Source organism: Gallus gallus, chromosome 9, assembly GCF_016699485.2.
Source record: "Gallus gallus isolate bGalGal1 chromosome 9, bGalGal1.mat.broiler.GRCg7b, whole genome shotgun sequence".
Taxonomy (NCBI): Eukaryota; Metazoa; Chordata; class Aves; order Galliformes; family Phasianidae; genus Gallus; species Gallus gallus.
In genome coordinates, this window is record NC_052540.1 from 6,389,060 (window position 1) to 6,408,751 (window position 19,692).

The window sequence follows — 19,692 nt, forward strand, 5'->3', positions numbered from 1 at the left end:
CCATTGGCCGCCGCCTGGAGTTGGCCCTGAGGGACGGTGGGGCCGCTCCCCCTCAGCGAGGAGCGCCACCGGGCCCTCCGTCCTCCGCTTCCCGCCGCCTGCAGGCAGGACGGGTTGCTCCCCTGCCGGGTTGCTCTGTCTCATAGCAGTCGCCGCGGAGAACCTCGAGGCAGGCCTCGGTTCTTCCCAAGTAAACGCCTTCCTCTGTGGTCTTGCAAAGTCTTCCCAGCTTCTCCCCTTGCTAAAGTTTCCCTTACACATCTTAAGAGGGGAAAAAAAAAAAAAAGGAAGAGTTCGGTTATGGACCAAAGAGAACTAGATCTTTACAGAACGATTTCTCGTGGATGAACACGGAGGCATTCCCCTCACACACAGGAGAACAGACACAGATGGTGGATAGGTATGTTTAGCAGCACAGAATGGGCCGGAAGCTCATGGGAATTTCTTAGTCTGTAAACCTCAGGTTTGCACATCTGCCCCCCTCACAGCCTGCTCTCTCAGGTGTGAAAGTAATAAAAAGCAGCATCACTGTAATACGCAAACAGAACTGAGAGATACAAACAGCACTGAGGAACTGCCACGCACACTTAATTACTGAAGTAGATGCAGGCCATATATGTATTACATGCACTATTATTCATTTGTGTAATTTTTTCCTAATTTGCAGTAGAAATAAACCCAGTTTGCATTCCATGCAAACATGCCCAAAGACACCTGGAGAGAACTGTGTGTTGTTCAGCAGGATGAGTACAAAGCAAGGAGGCATGCCATCCCCACCACCCCACTGATGCTGCAGAAGGCCCTGCAGAAGGTCATACATGTGGTGTGTCTGCCACAAATCCAGGTCAGTTACAGATCTTAACATTGCTGTGCTGGGAAGTAGGAAAGAGATCTTATTCTAAAGATAGCCCCAAATAACTTTTATACACATAAATATTATGCTTTTAGCTTTGATAATCCTATGATACTTCACACAAGAACAGAGGGGCAGGGGGGATAGGATTCAATGTTTGAAAAGTGTGACGATATAAATTTTTCAAACGGTGATAAATGATCCTGATTCTGATGAATCATGACATACCAGAACCTCAGAATTTCAGTGATCAAAGGCTGAATATTCTTAACTTGAACCATACCCATTTGAATGGGAAGCTGCATATTTGGAGTAAAGAAAACAAAAATCTCATTTTTATTAACATGCAACAAGGGCTCCAAGCTTCTCACTAGTTTGGAATGCTAATGATACTGTGCCAGAAGTGGACTGGACAGCAGCAAACAGCATAAGGGGCAACAAAGTGACAAAAAAAAGGCAAATGATATAGGTCTTTGTTTGTTTGTTTTGACCCCTTCTAAGCATTTAAAATCAAACATTCTGATTGCTGGAAAGTTTGGCATAGTTCAGGTGTTTATCATGACAAGAAATACCACAATAATACCATAGATTTAACAACCAAGCATTTCCTGTTCCAATTAGTACACAAAATAGGTACAATAAGGTTTATAGAACTTAAAGGTTTACAATTCCATGCTAGTTAATCAATGTTCAGATGTTCTTTCAGTTGCCACTCATAACACAATATTTTAAACAGAACTCATCATTACAAATAGAACTTAGAAATTCATTTAATTTTAAATTAAATTTTAATTAAATTAAATTCACACATAGCTAATAGTTTGATTTGGAAGGGTCTGTTAAGCCATGGAGATGGACTTGCATGCCAGTTTTTCTGTATTTGCCCTTTTGCAGTTATTCAGTGCATTTATCTGAGCAAAAAACTTTGTTCCTACTCTTCATTACACATTTGCAGATTAGAGATCCACAGTGAAGACTCATCTGCAAGGAAGTCTTATTACAGCTATGTCTTTAAAAACTTTTTTTTTTTAAGAAATAATTATGGCACCTCTCCTTGACAGAAGTCAAACACGTTTATAGAACTATAAAAAACAAGCATGTGTACCTACATAAGAAAGTGAGACCTCCAAACATCACGAATAAAGCACATGTATAACTTTGCCTCTTGTTCAAAGGATGGGGCATACTGGCTAAGGATTCATAAAACAATAGTCAAGATCTCAAAAACTTACAAGGGCTTTGCATCATTAAAAGCATAATTGATATGCTTTGTAAGAAAACTTATTTCTGAGAGTAAGCAGATTTGTATACTTCTTTACGTATGCAAAATGCATTTGGTCCTTCATTAACCTAAGCTTAACAGAAGACAAACAGATGTGGGGGTGGGGAGGAAGAATAACACAATTTTGCAAAACGAATTTGTTGCACTGAAAATGAATAGAAATAATAGCCCTGAAATAGCAGTAAGAATTTGCTTTAGAAAGAGTAATAACCTGTTTAATTTCCCAATTCTAGAAAATGCTCATATGTCAACTATAGTTTCTGGACATAAGACAAATAAATACAATTTTACATTTAATACAATATTCCGTTGTAACATTAAAGGTATAGTAAAGATGTTGCCTTGAACCTTGCGAAAGCTTTTTAGTAACAAGCTTTCAAGTACTGATAAGCCTTCTCACAAACCATACCACTGTTACTACTGATTTTGCATAATAAATCCATTCCAACTTCCCCATTACTTCTTTAGTAAATAGAACAAAATATTAGAAAAGATCATCCCCAGCAGCACTCACTTTTTGTCCAAATTACTAAATGTTTCAGGGAGCCTTTTGAATTCAGCACTGATGGCATTACTTAACCACTGCTCATATACAATCATCATTAAAAATCACTTCTATGCATGAAGTGAAAAACTAAAATGTGTTTCCAACGGAAGTTACATTATTAAGTTTGTAACATTTTAATGAATGATCCTTAGAAAAGAAATATTTCTGCAACACTCAAAACTATTTCCTGCAATGTTTCTTTAAAGTGTTCTAAATTTTCTTTAAAATGTTTTTTAAAAGTTTTTGGAACAAAAGAAAACTAGCAAAGAAACAAAACTGGAAAAAAAAAACTTCTATAAAATAGTTGTGTTTTTTTTGTTTGTTTCATTTGTTTTTCCCCCCACGTGTCTGACAGCCAAACTCTTCATACATTTTAAGTGAGGTAGGAAACAACTCACATTCCTGCAGTTTGTCTGTGCCTTCCAATATCGTCATCTGTATTGATAGTCGATAAATCCCACCGGAGAAAACCTATGTACAATTTATCATGTTAATCTTGTCGTATGACTTAAAAACACGCATTAACACATTTCTTCTACTGTCATCTCTATTAACGCTACTACTAAGAGCAAAGCAGGTAGAACTGCTTTTTGCTAAGACTTGCATTTCAAATGCGCTATCTTTAGTTGAACATAACTTATTAAATTTTGAAGACAGAGTTGTAAATCCTTATGGGACAATAAACTAACTCCCAGTAAATTTATAGGAATAGCTTTTTAATGTATAGCTACATAGCTTCGACGTCATACTTAAAGATGAAAAGGTAAATTCTATTTAGTTCCAAGTTACCTGTTGCCAAAGTTGAATTTATAACCGAATCATATACACCATCTTGTCTTGAGTAGTTAGCACTTCACTACCTTGTGATTACGCGGATCTTACCTTGCAGATCTTGTCTTAAACACAATCAATGTATGCTTCTATTTAACACCCAAGGAAAGTCGGTCTGTGCTGTTTGCCAAAACCAATAAATCACTGCTGTTAGTACCATACTGGGGAGCATTCACAGTTTAACATTTGAATGGATTATTCTTCCAGCTATCTCTGATGTCCTTAAAATAACAAAGATTCTGTGATGTAAAACCAGTGTATTCAGTAGGGATATTTTCTCAGAAATGTTGCCTTCAGCAGAAGGGTTCATGTCAGACTTCAAAAGTTAATCCACCAGCTTATATGCTTATTATTTTACTTTATTTTGTGCTAATTTCCTGTCCATGTTATTTTTGAATACAAATACAAATTAAATTTTAATGTCAAAACTATGAATGCAAATTAGAATATGAAATGTCACCTGTGTTTCTATTATGTCTGTATGCTAGTGAAGATATGTTTGGTGCTGCTGAACACGCAAACATTTTAAAGCAATTTAGAAATGAAGACAACTTGCAGTAGTAAATTGCCTATTAAAAGTTCAGTCTCTCTCTGACACTGCTGTATTTTACAATGGGTAAGAATTATCACTACCTTTGAAGTCAGCCACAGTACAACTTTGCCAATTTAGATTGCTATGTGATAAGTACATCCTGAGTTGTCAGTGAATGATCATTGAAAACACTGGGAAATAACTTAAAATGTTTAATAAATATGCAAATGTCAGACAGAAAGATAACTCATATTCATTTCCTGGATTAAGTAAAAGAATAAATTACTGAAAATAGAGGCAAGAGCTAGCCACCTGTAAATTCTCTTAGAAAGGAGCGAGTAGGAGATAAAAGTGTTCTGTTCACTACCTCATTGTAGGATGTACCGCTCCACCACATCACCTGCAGTCCAAGCTACTCCCTTAGCTATGACGTAAGAGAATGTGTCCTGGCTATAAATGGGAAATAAATAGTTCAGCTCTGTATTCCTTCACATTTTATGGGTTCTGAGGTCTCTCAGGGCAGAAGCCACATGGCACATAAGCTAGGGAGTGGGAAGGCTGAGGGTATTCTGTCCTGTAGGACAATTTTGGGTTCAGCTGTTTGTAATCAGAACAGGTTTCTAAGGAAACTTTGAATGTCCTTCAACAGCACCATAAGTAACAATCACCTCACAGTGAATATCTGTAAAGCCTTGCTAGATCTAATCACACTAGTCAAGCATAAACTACAAACCCATAATACATCTATGAATGCTGGCTGCAGTGAAGCCTGAACAACTATTATCATCATCGCTATCTTAGGTAATTTTGTTGTACTGATTTTTTTTTTGGGGGGGGGGGGGGGAATAGCAGCTTCAAATGCTGAAGAAAAGATGATTTTTGCTATGAATAAAACTCACAATGAACTCAAATTCAATACCAGTGTTAACATAGAAAGCAGAAGCTTAACTTGTCACTCACATATTTGTTTTACTCATGATTTCCATATATCACAGTAGTAAGGCCAGCTCTCAAAGTAAAAGCAAGGCCAGCTTTCAAAGTAAAAGCAATGCCAGCTGAAACACATTAGCTTTCTTTTGCACAACTAAGAAAAGCAGAACTAGTAATCAAAAGGAAAACATGCAACTTGGAACCATGTTTTTTTTTAAATCACAAAGTAGTACCGCAATCAGAATTTATGAATAAGCTATTGAAATAATGTTCCTTCATATCATGGAAAACATTGCTTTTCCAGGAAGGAATTAAAGAAGTTCTGAAAAATAGATGGTAAAAACAAAAAAGCAAACAGTGCAGCAGAACAGAACAGTTTGCTGACAAATCTGTAGGCTGGGAAGTACACACCAGAGAAACATTTGGATCAAGGAGCAATAATGGCAGCAGGATCTCCACAGCACAACTGCCTGTCCTCAAGAAGTGAGATTAAGAAATGGATTGGCTGAAGTGTATAGTTTATAAAATAACTGATACCTCTAGTGAGATCTTCCTAGTAGGTTCTTCAGAGTAACTGAGTTAGCTAACTTCTGTTTTCCTCTGGTAAGGAGAATCTTTCAGATATGTACTCATTTAAAATTACGATAAACTAACAGTACATATTTTGAATAGCTCATGAACAATGCAATCTTTAACAGTAAAATTACAATGCTTAACTATTGTATTTTTCCTACCTTTCTACAACGTTTCAGCCATCTGGTTTTGGTAGTTTGGACCAGTATAGGTAGCTGCATGCAACTGAGGGAATCTGTGCTCAGTGCTTCACAGTGAAATGTCATGCTCAAGTTATGTTTGTTTTCCTTCTCAAACACTTATTTTTAGAAAATTAGACTCTAATTGTTAAATTCCATCTGAAGCTTGGGCTTGTAAAGACTCGTAACTGATACATTTTCCTTTGAAGTTCTAAAAAATGCTGCCTGTGAATACTGCCTAATTTTAAACACAATAGAGAGAATTTACTTAAATGCTTCCCAAAATTTTTCACTTCCAATATTTCAAAATTCATTTGAAATACCTACATTCACTTCTAAAAGGAAAATCACTCTGGGATCATTTCCAATGTACCTAGCTAAATCCACAGAAAAGATGAAAACATGAGGAAGATTTTAACAGACTCTTAATTGAACTTGTTATAACTTTACCAGTTTGTAACATGTTTTGAAAAAGGCAACAGATGATCATACTGGCATGAACAGCATACTAGGTATACTGACAAGTATACATCTTATTCTCTTTTCAGGCTGTAAGGAATTGTTACATTATCTTTTTCCTTTTTTGAGGCAATGAAGATTTGAAAAGCTCAAAAATAATTGTCTTTCCTACTAAGTGCTAATTTTGGAAGTACACATCACATTGAGAAGCAGAGAAACATTGCTGCACGATGGAATCTTAATAAGGAATTGAGCACAGAAACTGAGACCCTTCTTCAACAGTGAATGAAATACTATATTTCATTTTTATTGCATGTCTTTATTGAGGGCAGTCCACAACTAGGTGCTGACTTGAGCTTTTCTAATCTCAGCACAGCAGGAGAAAATAATCATAACCTATCCATAATTTCTTTTTCATTCAGCAGTCAGTCAAGGAAAAAGAATCGTCACTCAGTTTCCTGAGCATGGCTAATAAAGTCTGGATCTTTTCTCAGGAAGTACAGAAGATCAGAAAGAGACCAATGATAGGGAAAATGCCCTCAGCAAAATGTCTGGAGAAATTCTATTCACTGTTGCTGACAAACTACACATATAGAAGAACAAATTTGTTCTTTTTTCCTAAAATCCTTCAGTTAAAGTATTTTTCAGTGCTTTATTTAAAAGATTACATGGACAATCCATAAGGAATGATAAAAAAATCATGATATTTTCAAATTTATTCATCTGATAGTTTTCTGTTAGAGTTTTACCCTGTTTGGGGCTTTTTGTTTTCCCCTCAGAGTTGATCTTTCCCTTTGCAAGCAACCCAGTGTTGCTCTGAATGGCGCTTAGTTGTTGTGATAGTTTCCAGTAAATTGCTAGCTTAATGCAGAAATTGAATTCCATATTTCTACCTAGTCTAACAATTCTCCTCATGGAAATCTTATTCTAGGTCTGGGGTTAGTCCTGAACTGGTCAACAGGCAGAGGCTACAAAGCAACTGACTCAATTCACAAAGTGCAATGGTATCTTGATATGAGGTGATGTCTGTCTGGAAAAGAAGCAGCTTTCTGTAAAAGCAGGTAACGCTACTTACATATTTCTTTGGTTCTGCAGCCTGCTACACACCTGTTGGGATCTGATCATTCAGAAGCAAATTTAAAGTGTATTACATTGGATCTTAACAAGCACTTAATATAGGTAATTATTTCTGCTCTGTTTTCAGAAGATAACTACAGGTTCTGTAGCAGTGCTTTCTCCAGTTATTAATATGATCATGATAAAGATGATTGCAGAGACATCTTTCCTTTCATTCTGAACTCCGGTTTCACCTCTGCTTTGTTAAATGCAACCTTGGATTACATGGAAAAGTAATTATCAGAAGTGTCACAGGCATACTAAAAATAACTTCCCAGCACAGAATAGGTGGGTAGGTAGGTTAATTTGCCTTTTCAAGACCTCTCCTGCTTTCTTGGGGCTTTTTCATCTTGAGTATATTGCTACTTAATTTGAAATGAATGTTTCCTTCTTTTCCATTTTAGATTTTGCCTGAAAAACTGTCAGGTTTGCATTTATAATAAAGATAGACATGAAGCTTTGTACATTTTTGATGAGCTCTCCCTCTAAACTCAGTTAGTTAAAAAGAAGTATAAGGAAAACCTGCGCACGTCGCAGTCTAAGTTTGTCTGAAGCCAGAAGCATCAGTGCTTTTAGAGAGACAGAAGTTTCACCCTCAGATTGTCAGCTTAGCTGAGCTGTAAATGCTTCACACATCAGTAGCAATTCCTATTTCATACTCTGCAATGCTACCAGACAAAATGCAGCATTTGTTTTACTCTTTTCCGATACAAATATTCACTGCTGACTCCACAGTGCATGCCAGAAATTTACCACCTGGGGAAGTGACATAATCCTACTGCATTTCTGCATTGAAAGAAATCAACTGATTGAAAGACATTGGTAAAACTTCAGCTCAATTCTCAAAGCTGTCCAATAAAAACAAAGACCCAAAACATCGGGTCTTGAATTGAATCCAAAAGGATGCCACAGCTGAACCACTGTCTTCAACACATCTTTTCAAAACCCCAAATTACCAGCATAGTTACCTGGATGCAACTTTTTCCCCCTCTTTGTATGGTTCCTTTAATCTGGTGTGAACCACTTGAAATGCTATAGTTTTTAATTCAAAATCCCTGATGTTGAAGTATGTATAATAATGATGTGAAGTCCTCTGCAGGAAAGTTTTCAGAATAACTACAAACTTTCATATTTGCAAGTAAAATGAAACATCACAAAGCTTTTGACATGACTGACCTCAAACACTTGTATTTTAGTAAATGCATGCCATACTGCCGCATTCAGCTCTTTCTCTCATAACATGCTTTGTACATGTAAAGCACACAAGTGTGAATGAAGTTGCTAGGTATTTTAGAAATGTCATCCTTAGGTGACTCCTTTAGTGAATATTAACAGTTGAGATGTCTTTAATATCGTTATTGTAGTTACAACTTTCTATGTCTTGAAAGAAAATTCTTCACAGAAGCAAAAAATACATGTTTATCTGAGAGGAGAACAGAAAACTAAGGCTCTATTCTGTGTTGAGTCCGCTCAACCACTAGGTCAGAGATAAAGCAATAGTTCAAGGTCCTCCCTGACTGCAAGTTTTGAGCATTGAGTCAAAAAGAAGTCCCTAGCTCAGCTATATCTATAATCTATATCTATAATCTGGCATTATTTATGAACAGACCTGACTCAGAAAAGCCTCAATGTCTGCTTAGCAGACCTCAACAACAACTCAGTGTCACTAGAAAACACTGCAGGTTATGCAATGAACTCACAGACAGACACAGCTGTGATTTTCTGAATCCAGTTAGACAGAGGTTTTAGAGGATCAAACTCAAAATGTTAACTTTGTAGCCCTCATTCAGAAGTTCCAGATCTAAGCCATAGCCTGTATTCACACCAGCATTTGGCTAAGCCATGTGTGAGGTAAGTTGGTGTAACACTCTAATGTGATATAAAGTAAAGCAATAGCAGTGCAGTGGCAGTCTTGGGCTGCAGCCAATGAAGATGAGCCCAAATGCAGAAACAAAGGAAAAAACGCTGCTTACCTTTGGAAGGCCTCAGTTAAGCAGGGATCTCCAGCAAGATCCCCTTGCCTCCACTGCCAGCTCTTCAGTGAGGACTGGGAAGGGGTGGATCCTGGCTTCACCCTTCCAGTCACTCAGGTACACTGTATGCACCTGAGCTCCCCTGGGTTGGCCCTGCCTTCCCCCAGGTGCTCAATCACTGCTTCAGGCCATGACTGAGCATTTCCACTACAGTTGGAGTGCATGTCTGGTCACTCAGGTTTACCAACAGAACTCTGTTTGATTGTGAGCAGCTCTTAACTGAATCAAGCTGCTGCACAACTGACCAGATTCATGAATATCAAAATTCTTGAAGCAGTTATTTCCCTATTCCTTTCCTCCCTTCACTACTTACCCTCAAAATTTTAGGGAATAAAATAAGATAAATATTATAGAAGGCACATTTACTAAATAAGCTAAATTTTAAAAGAAAGCGTAATCTTAACAGTTGACTTCAGCAGGCTCCCTCCTAGGCAACTTGCAGCATTTACTCAGCCTCTTACATTGCAGTTTGGCTCTATTTGTAGATCTCACACTTCTCAAGAGATGGGAGACAAATTAAATGCATTTGCTCATAAAATTTTAAGTACCATTTCAAAAATTGGACAGTGCTCTGAGGATTTCATAAAAGAGAACTCCTAGAGTGAAGTAGCTGTTGCTGAACAGTTTTCAGAACAAGGAAAAGCTGCTGTTTCTGGTTCTTTTTTTATTATTATTATAGCACACTTTTTTCGTTCTTGAGTGCCAACAAAAGGAAAATCAAAATTATTATATCAAGCCTGCAGAGTGGATATACATGATTACTGAAGCTTTTTCAAAGAATGATTTTTCCAAGAAGCCAGTTTAAGAAACTGAATTCTGCAACCTGTTATTGCAGAATGCACTGAAACAAAACAGGCAGGAACTGAAGCGTGAAGAGGGAGGCTGATGAAGGTGACCTTAGGAAAAGCTGGCACGGACTGAGTCGCTATACAAGGAATCTCCTTATCATTGCTTTTATTTATTCTTTATCTGGCACATTTTCAACACACTAGCGACCAAGAACACCACAGGAAAATTATGGTAGAGAAACACACAATTACTTGGTAGATAACCACATTTTCTAAGTAACCACATGCAGGTGGCAATACCATGAACATAGCTGGCTCCTTTCAGCCTGTTGCAGCCAATTGACCTATTTATTTCTTAAAGGGGAAAAAGGAAATGCAAATGCTTCAGTGGTGCAGAGGCAAAGTCACTTTCTAAGACAGGAGAGGAACAAACAGAGACATGTTTATGTAACAACATTATTTTGTTTGTTCTGCTTTTTCATGCTATCATCTGACAGCTCAAGTTGTCTGACAGTATTTGAACAAAGCAGAATTCCAGAAAATGAAACAAATTTTGAGATGCATCAGATTAGCTTGTCTATAGCTGTTGTGCTGGGTGACAAAGCATCTCCTATATCAACAGTAATGCACACCAACCCAGACTTCATCTCCCAATTTATTCTGTCACTGACAGTGGAAATTTCAAAGGAGCAAGAACACTCATTATAACTTTCAATTGGTCTCTATTTGGGATTATCACTTGCAATAGGGACAGTTTACAGGGTGGTAAAGACACAAAAGATGACTTCAAGTTGAAAAACACCATTACAACACTTAAAATTTCTGTTTATATTATATATAAGCAAGAATAGCATGAATATTTCCCCCACTGAGAACATTTCTTATATGAGATGGAATTTCTCATTATACTTTCTTACATTTAAAAAAATTAAGGAAGAAGCAAGAAGACAATAACAAAAATCAGCAGATGCAGCTCTTCAGGAGCCAGCTTTCTGCTTATTCCTTCAGTGACTAAATGGGACCTCAGTCATTGCCACAACACAAATTATAATATCTACTGGAAAAGATAAAAATAATACTTATTCCCTGGCTTGGGTCCTATCTGACTAAATATTGTTAGATATATCTCTTTCATCAGGAAATTTCTAATGTGGTTTTTTCCCCACTATAGTCCCCATAATATAAAAGTAGAGTTCTCAGCCCACATCTAGCATGACTGGTATGTACTTCCTGACCAGGATTTTGTAGATGGATGGACTCCATTCTTAAGGTGTAAATTCCGTGGGATTATGAGAATTTATGCATAAGTTGCTTGAAAAATCATGCAGATATCAGGAACTGTCTTGCAACAATAATTACGATGGACTTGCTCTTACCACACTATTTGCATGCCTACTGTGCACTACTCTTTGCTATTCATGTGTACCTTTCTGTTGTGTGAAAGGACTAACAGGGGATCAATACTGAAAATTTTCCAGTTGCTTCAATGAACCCAGACAAAAGCCCTAATAGCTATTTAGTCATCCAGGTGCTATTGAGGAGAGGAAGGCAAATTTGTCTCTTGCTCTTGCACTGAGAAGGGGAATACCTCAGTAAAGCCCATAGAGTTAAACTAATTAATGTTCAAGCAGACCCAGAAAAAAAAACAAGCATGCATTTTTGTAGTACTGTTTCTATATATTCTTAATAGCATGCTTTAGTTTGGGATACTATTCTGCCACTGCATAAAGACATGATGCAAACTAATGTATCTGAACTCCTCCTAAATGATAGCATGGTCTCATTTCAGATTGAGGCATAGTATTTTTGATGGAACATTACCACGAGAGAGCCTTACAAAAACAGATGTAAAATTGCTAAATTTACAGCCTCAAATTGATACATGACAGAAAGTTATTCACAGGCATTAGGATTCCTTTTTCTCTTTTCTCCTTGAAAACACATTCAGGGCACTGTTTTCAGATTAGCACAGCTATTTTGTTTCCATGATTTTGCAAAAGCTTTCTCATTTTCAGCTATGGGAACTGAAGCAAAGAGTTGTACTTGTTATCATTTCAGCCCTTACACAAGATTAAACACTGCTAAACCAGCTGAACACATTTAGGGAAAAACTTTGCCTAGTTGTACGCAATGAGGATGGGCAGAAGTCTAGGGTGAAAAAAAGAGCAGAAGCTCCTTGAAAATCTCAATACACACCTTTTCTACAGGCTCAAAAAGCATTTAAGAAACCAACTTACCTTTTCATGACCATTATAGCCAATAACCTCCAAATCTGTAGAACATTTCTTGTGGTGAAAAACAGTTATCATGTCAGTGGCATCATCTTGCGTATGTGCTTAATTATGGTAACATTCAGCTCTATGGAATAGCTGCTGAAGAAGCAAGTTTTATGGCCTTAAGTAAGAGACAGCTAAACATACAGTGCTACCTCACCAGAATGCAGAGCAAAGTAAGCTTTCCTTACAAGCAGCTGAGCTCATGAAGTTTGCTTTCCTACACACTTGTCTCACAACTGGGTTCTTTAACCCAAGTCCTCATTCCTTGGTGGCTGCTGCGGCACCTAGTTTGGTGCAAACCCCAGCTGCAGTGCTCCCCTTCATAAGGGTGCTTCACAGCGATATTTTCCTTGAACAGCATTGATTTTGAAGAAACTTGTTTGCCTATATCTTTTTAATGTTTCCTCTTATAAATTTGATTAAAATTAGCCAATAGGGAGAGAAACAGATTGGAGAGGTAATCTGAGAGACGCACACAGACACACTGATGGATAATGGGAATTCATTAGTCTTCTTCCATACAGAAACTGGGCAAAAAACAGCAGTAAGACAATTTCGCTAGTACAATGAATAACAGTATCCAACATGCCCTACTTCATTTTCTCTTGATTTGCACTCAGCAAACTACTGTCAGCTTGACTGCATAAGTCAGTTCTTTGACAAAATGAGCACTGACATACAGACTTAAGCCAGAGGCTATGTACAACAGAATACTAAACTTTCTAAGATAGCACTTGAAATGTTAATTACTGTTAACACACACTTTTCCAATTATCTGTAAGATTAAAACATTGTCTGCCTCTGTTTAGACAAGAATATCAGTGGTTTTATCGTCACTCCCCTGACACAACTGCTATTCAGGCCTATGAAATTTATGTTTATGCACTCAGTACTCTGTTACTGAAATCAGCGCCTCCATATGTACATATGTAAAGGAGTTAGTAATTTATACAGCTTGAATTTAAATGCTCTGGATTTTTTTTTGTTGTTGTTTTTGTTAAATCCAGATGCTCAAGTAAGCCTTATGCTTTGATTCCACACGCAATTCTCTCTCTACTAATGAATGAAGGAGACTTACAGAGAGGCATCAGGAACAACAGGAAGGATACATCTGGCTACCTAACACATCAGTGGGCAACTTTTGAAGGCAAGAAGATAGAAGCCCTCTGGGGTTTTGATCTTCCTTCTTTCTGAGATCATGACATGCTTGTCATTTGTCAGCTAAAAAAAAAGTAAAATCATCCTATGGAGTGAACACGCAGTTCATGCACTACAGAGAAGTACTGCTATATCACACCACATGTGTCTGAGGAGCTGAGCCTAGAAGCAATGTGGCCAGCTTTCAGAGTTCCTAAATATGCAGTTTAATATAATCAACAAGCGGAGAGAAATCCCATCCCAATCTTCAATAAGCATGAGAAATAAAGCAAATTTTTACTCCTTACAGCCTGACACCATCCCTAAATTTATTAGAGAAAATAATCCACTGAAACTATAGTTCTTAACTTTGCTTTTACAGAAAAAGAATCTATCCATGACCAAACTCCAGACAAATATAAGAATAAAAGCAGGGCCTACTGTGGCATCTCCTTCTCATCCAGGATACAATACAGCCAGCATGGTGTGCCATATGCTTTTACACTGTGGATCTGCAACTAGAATAATACAAAAATCAGTTAATATCACTGGAAAAGCTAACCAAAAGCTATGGGTGCATACTGTTTTAAGACAAGTCTTTGAGATACAGAATGCAACACAAGCTGCAGGTTTTCATTGTTTATCTGGCTGCCCATTCAAAGCCTCAGCTATAAGCTTAACCAGGATACATTTTCATGAAAGAATGTACACAGAAATGAAACACTGACATGTTCCCTGCAAAAATATTCTGTGTGATGCACTATCATTCCAAAGACAATTCTCTTTCAGAAAGATTTGCATCTGCACAAATATATGTTTCTCTGTTAAGATAACAAGCTTTTTAAATGCAAATAAACATAGATAGCTACAGTTGATGTGACAAAAATAATTTGAAAATGGTCCCAAACTGATAACTTCAAATACAGAAAATATATTAACTAGATTCTAACAATCTTCTTTCATCATCATTCACTTCAGTACTGTCCAACAAAATAGTTCTAAAGTAGTACCATCTGCACTAACAGGAGAGAAAAAGTCATTTGCAAGTTTTCACAGCCCCTATTTTCTGCTCCTGACCTTGACACACCGGTCTATGCCACCATCCCAAACTTGGCTCACACCAGTTTTTGCTTATACTTCAAATTGCATGCCATTAAATCAAAGCTCAAGTGTGTTACTCTTCAGTTTTATGTGATTGTGTTTCAGCATATCAAGATGCATCAGATTGTGCCAGCTTGAAACCTGCATGAATACAATGGAAAGCACAGTAATGACAGCAGAGCAGCAAGGTCCTAGGCTGCAGCAAGTGAGGACTTGCTCAAATACAACAGCTGTGAGTGCAGAAATACAAGAAAGAAGTTGCCTACCTTAAGGCTTCAGGTAGGCAGGGACCTCCAGCAAGATCCCCTTGCCTCTACTTTAAACCCTTCAGTGAGGTCTGGGAAGGGGTGGATGCTGGCTCTACCCTTTCCAATCACTCAGGTACATTGCATGCACCTCAGCTTCCCTGGGTTGGCCCTGCCTTTCCACCAGGTGCTCAATCACTGCTTCAGGCCATGACCTAGCATTTCCACTACAAAGTACATTATGAATTTTCAGAAATTCAGCTAAAACCCTAAGTATATTACCTTCAGATAAAAACCATGGATCTCTGAACAATTGTATTTCTGAAATACCTTGGCATGCTGCAATCAAAAGCTTCCTTGTCAGACTGTTATTTCTGTGGTAAACAACACTCAGCATCATAAAGCAAACAGCAATACTACCTTGAGGCATAGGGAAAGACAAGCAAAACTGAACAAGAAAGCAGAAAATCATGAATAACTGCTTTCCAACCCTTTACTAGCCTTTCCAGTTTCTCCTTTCAAGCTTCCGCTAGCTTTGGCAGGAGATTTGCATTCCTAGAGATCTCCAATGAAACACTATAAAGTATCAGGTGAAGACAGGGGAACCTGTATTCCTGAATTTGTATATTGCTTTAACTACACCAGTAGCTCTTACATCCTGTGCTTATTTAGATAAGGTAATACAAAACCAGAAATATATGGGGTACTTTTGGGACATCAGATTCACAGTCATGCTATATCTATTCTTACCACCACCATGCTTTACTTCAACAGATTCCATCTATTACTTTATTTTAATTTAGCTATTAGCCTGCCTGAAGAAAGGACTCATTAGAGACCAAACTGTCCACATGGCTGTTTTCCTAATGAGCAGTGGCTCATTACAAATCTGTGTATAGGAAAATTAAGCTATACTGTATTGTCTTCAAACATGTTAAAAAGACTAAAACTGGAAGACCTGCACTTGCATTAACTTGTTAACACAGGAATTTGAGAAGATGTTCCCATTTTGAGATCAGGTGTCTACAGAGAATGCACAGCCTGTGACACTGGATCTCTTCCTAGCTTCCAGCTGTTATTCCACATTAAGAGGAGCTGAAAAACAGGCAACACATTTCCATCTAAACTACAGTGAAACAAATAGATTTAGAGGTTTCAACAGGACAATTTCTTACAATGCAAGCCACGCTATTACAAATTTTGAAATTGCTTACACTAACACAATCTGAGGTTCTTGTGCTAACTAGTTAACAATGACATGGACAGCAGATAAATTCACTTTAAAGGACAGCATGCACTGATACATAACCCGTACATGGACTGTCATAACAAGCAAATACTTTAGCACAGAGATTAAACAAAATATGTCAAAGGCACGAAGGGTTTTGGTACAAAACTTAAAGCTATGTCTCTTTTACACTGCCTTTGAAAGCTGCACCAGAGACACTTGGCAGAAGAGAAAGCAAAGAGACCAGAAGAGGTGAGTCTGGTGTATGGCTTGTAGGGTATTCTGTGAGCTAATGAGAAAATGCCCTCCCTCCTCAAACATTAGCAATAGCCAACATGTCTACTAAGACCCTGCTCCTTTCAGATTCTACTGTCACTCGGATTTTTATTTTTAAAGCATTTAATCAATATTAGGCTGTATTTTAAAATAAAACAAGTAATCTACAAGATCATATTCTTGTAGTAATTCCTCCAATTATTTCTGAACTTTAAGAGAGTGTTTTATTTTCTCAATTTTCAAACTGGCGTCTCCTGTACAGATAAGTGTTAGCCAACAAAAAATAGGACTAGCAGTAAACTCCAGATGCCTATTTCTAAGCTAGAGAAAACATTCAAGAATTGAATTTATTAAATAACAATATTTTTACCTACTTATTTGGTCCTCAACTGGGAAGAAAAGATCTACAAGTGCCATGAATGTCTGAGGTGGAAAATCTACCTGTGCTGTGAATGTTCAAATCTGTTCTTAGCTCTCTAATGGCGTGAGTTTTTGTCCTTAAAAATTAGCATGCACTGAAACAATCTACACAGTGTGCTGCCCTGGCAGTTGGGAGGCAGAAAAGCAGATGGGACACAGTTATGTAGTAAAATGAACAGAAGACAGATTGTCATTCTTCATTACAAATTTAGATTCCCCTGTCTGGGGAGCGTATTCACAGCCGCTCAGCAAGGGTACAGTTGTGAGTGCAACTCACACTGATAGGAAATGCCCTGTTATATTCATAGCTACTTTGAATAGTTACTGACCCAGAGGATGTGTTCTAGCACAGAGACAGCATCACTAAGCCATATGGTGGTACTGCTCAGGATATTATTTCATTAATCACCATTCAGGAAGCAGTACCAGCTCAGAGAAACAGATGCTACAGGCTGGAACATTGGTAGGAATACAAAGCCAAGCAACACATAGGTCATCAAGAGTGACACCACCTCATAAGCACGTTTCTATATCTGCACCTTGGCTTCTTGACTGTACTCACCCTTATTTCCTAGCACAAGCAGAGAATCTGAGCTACAGCCGAAGAATCTTGAGACAGCAAACGTGGCAGCCCTGCCTCAAGAATGATTTTATTGCAGATCCCCTCAAAAGTATTTTTAGTCTTAATTAAGCCTTTGGAAGCGTGGTTAAATGGGCACTCACCACTTGGTGTATGGATTGAATAATATCTACTATACAGAAGCCTTTCAATTTACCAGCCACCGTTAGAGACTGATATGTCCACTGCAATGGAAAATTTGTCAGAGATGGAGAGGAAGATGTCAGTTTTTAACTGCCAAGTGACCTGAAAGGACCCAAAGTGAATGTCTCATCTTTTGCATATACCAGATAGATTGCTGTCCTCTGTTCTCAGTTTTTATTTTCAGTGTTTTTAATCAGTACACCTATGCATCAACGCTGACTTCAGTGCAGAGGATACAGTAGCATCAGTGAGTGACTGCTTAGTCGTAAAAGCCACCTCAACTTCCACAAGTTTCACTATGATAGAAACATGCAAAGAACCCGTGACACCAGGAACTCAAGTGCAAGCAATGATGAATCCCTCCTGACAAGATGCCCATACTTAGATGCCTGCAGAACCAAGATGGCAAACAAGAGTTATATATGCATAAGCTCAGTCATCTCTGCAAGGAGCTAAACATTTTCACCAATTGGAATATTTTCTATTGTTTTTCAATATTAAAAAGCCTGTTTTATTTCCATCTGGAAAGATGGCTCAGGATGTTATATACAGAGACCTGAGAACAAGAGATCAAGACCCTGAGTCTGTGCCTTGCTGCCAGGAGACTTCTATAATGCTTTAGGTCTGTACTCCGGCCACCAAACCCAAATTCCCTTCCTGCATGCTATGACTGTTTTTGTATTGCTCCTAGGGGCCAGAACTCAACTGAGCTGGGCAAAGGGCATCAGAATTTACCATCACAACTCCAGTTATCTGAAGCCTGAGAAGAGCACAAATCAGGTGGTGTGCATAAAGCCTTAAGGGTTGTCCTTAATATATGGTCAAAGTTCCACATAACAGTTAATTTACCATTTAAATGTCAATAATTCTAGTTTTCTTCAATTTGTGATGTAACAAATTCCAAAATAGCATCCATATTGGACTACAAGCAGTCTTAGGAAGATGGCTTTACAAATTCTATGGAAAGTGAAGTCCAATATATTGTTCAGAAGCCACAAAACAGGGAAATCCAAAACCCAGTGAAACCAATAGAAAACCTATTCTTTCCTTCACTAGACCAGAGAATATCAGACTAAGCTAAATATCCCTGTCATATTTTAGACTGCCACTGGATTGATGAAATGCATGAAAACAGATGAGATCTGACTGCATCTCCTTGTCAACAGAAATTGTTCTCTTCATCCTTAGCAAAATTGTAGCATTGACAGGACTCTCCATTTGCCAAAATATTCCACCTAAATCTGTGCTTCCAGTATAGCTTTGCTAGCTTCCATTTTCATATTCTGTAACAATTTCTCCCCCAACTCTCCTTTAGTTCTCTTTTCCAGAATAGCTTTAAAGCTATTCATTTCAATAGTCTTCCTACTCCATTAAGTTCAGCCAATAAGGATGCAGCTATGACAGACTTTAGATTTCCTGGGGTACAACAGTTGAATCCCTCAATTACCTCCCTGACTGACCAGTTCCATTTGCTGAGATTATCAGGATCACTATGGAAACAGGAGCAAAAGCTCTGCCAAAGAACTGGCAGATTGATTATTCATACATTTTTAGAGATGTATCTGTCATGAGACCTGTTTGAAGATCTCAAATTTAGCCCCAAGGGACCTCCTGCTGGCTTTACATCTCCATAGAAAAAGTATAAACATTTTGTTTGTGGAAACAGCTCCATTTCAATAAACTCTGGTTTGCTTTAGATGAACTATGGTACTACTTTCAGATGGTAATTGGAAGCTGTCTCTGCACTAAGAGTGTGTAAGAGATCAGTACCTGTTCTGTTCAGAACTTAAATTCTCAGATCCTGCTGGACAATCTGCCCTTGTTTACAGCTTCTCAACTGTTGTGCTCTGTTGCCACTGACATACAGCACAAGATGCACAAAAAAAATGGTGCCTCACACACACTATTCTCATCTGTGAGATCCTGTAAGCTTAACACAGGAGCTAGTCAGTACTTGGATGTAAGACTCATGGGACAAATCCAGTTGGCAGTGATAATGAAAGCTGGAAATTTGGTTAGCAGGGGCCTCTTGCTGTCTTTCACAGAGTAGCTTGGCTTGCAAGCTGTACCATGTCTCCTCATGGGGTTCCTGTCAGTAATTGACCCCCCAGTCAAGATCCCAT

General features: G+C 38.0%; 1 long non-coding RNA gene across 1 annotated transcript; it reads left to right on the top strand.

The window, feature by feature from the left end:
• Positions 1 to 3: 3 nt before the first annotated feature.
• On the top strand, positions 4 to 15,769 carry LOC121111484. Its single transcript, XR_005862198.1, has 4 exons — positions 4 to 400; positions 668 to 844; positions 7,118 to 7,247; positions 13,407 to 15,769. It is a non-coding gene; the product is annotated as an uncharacterized LOC121111484 (long non-coding RNA).
• Positions 15,770 to 19,692: the final 3,923 nt, after the last annotated feature.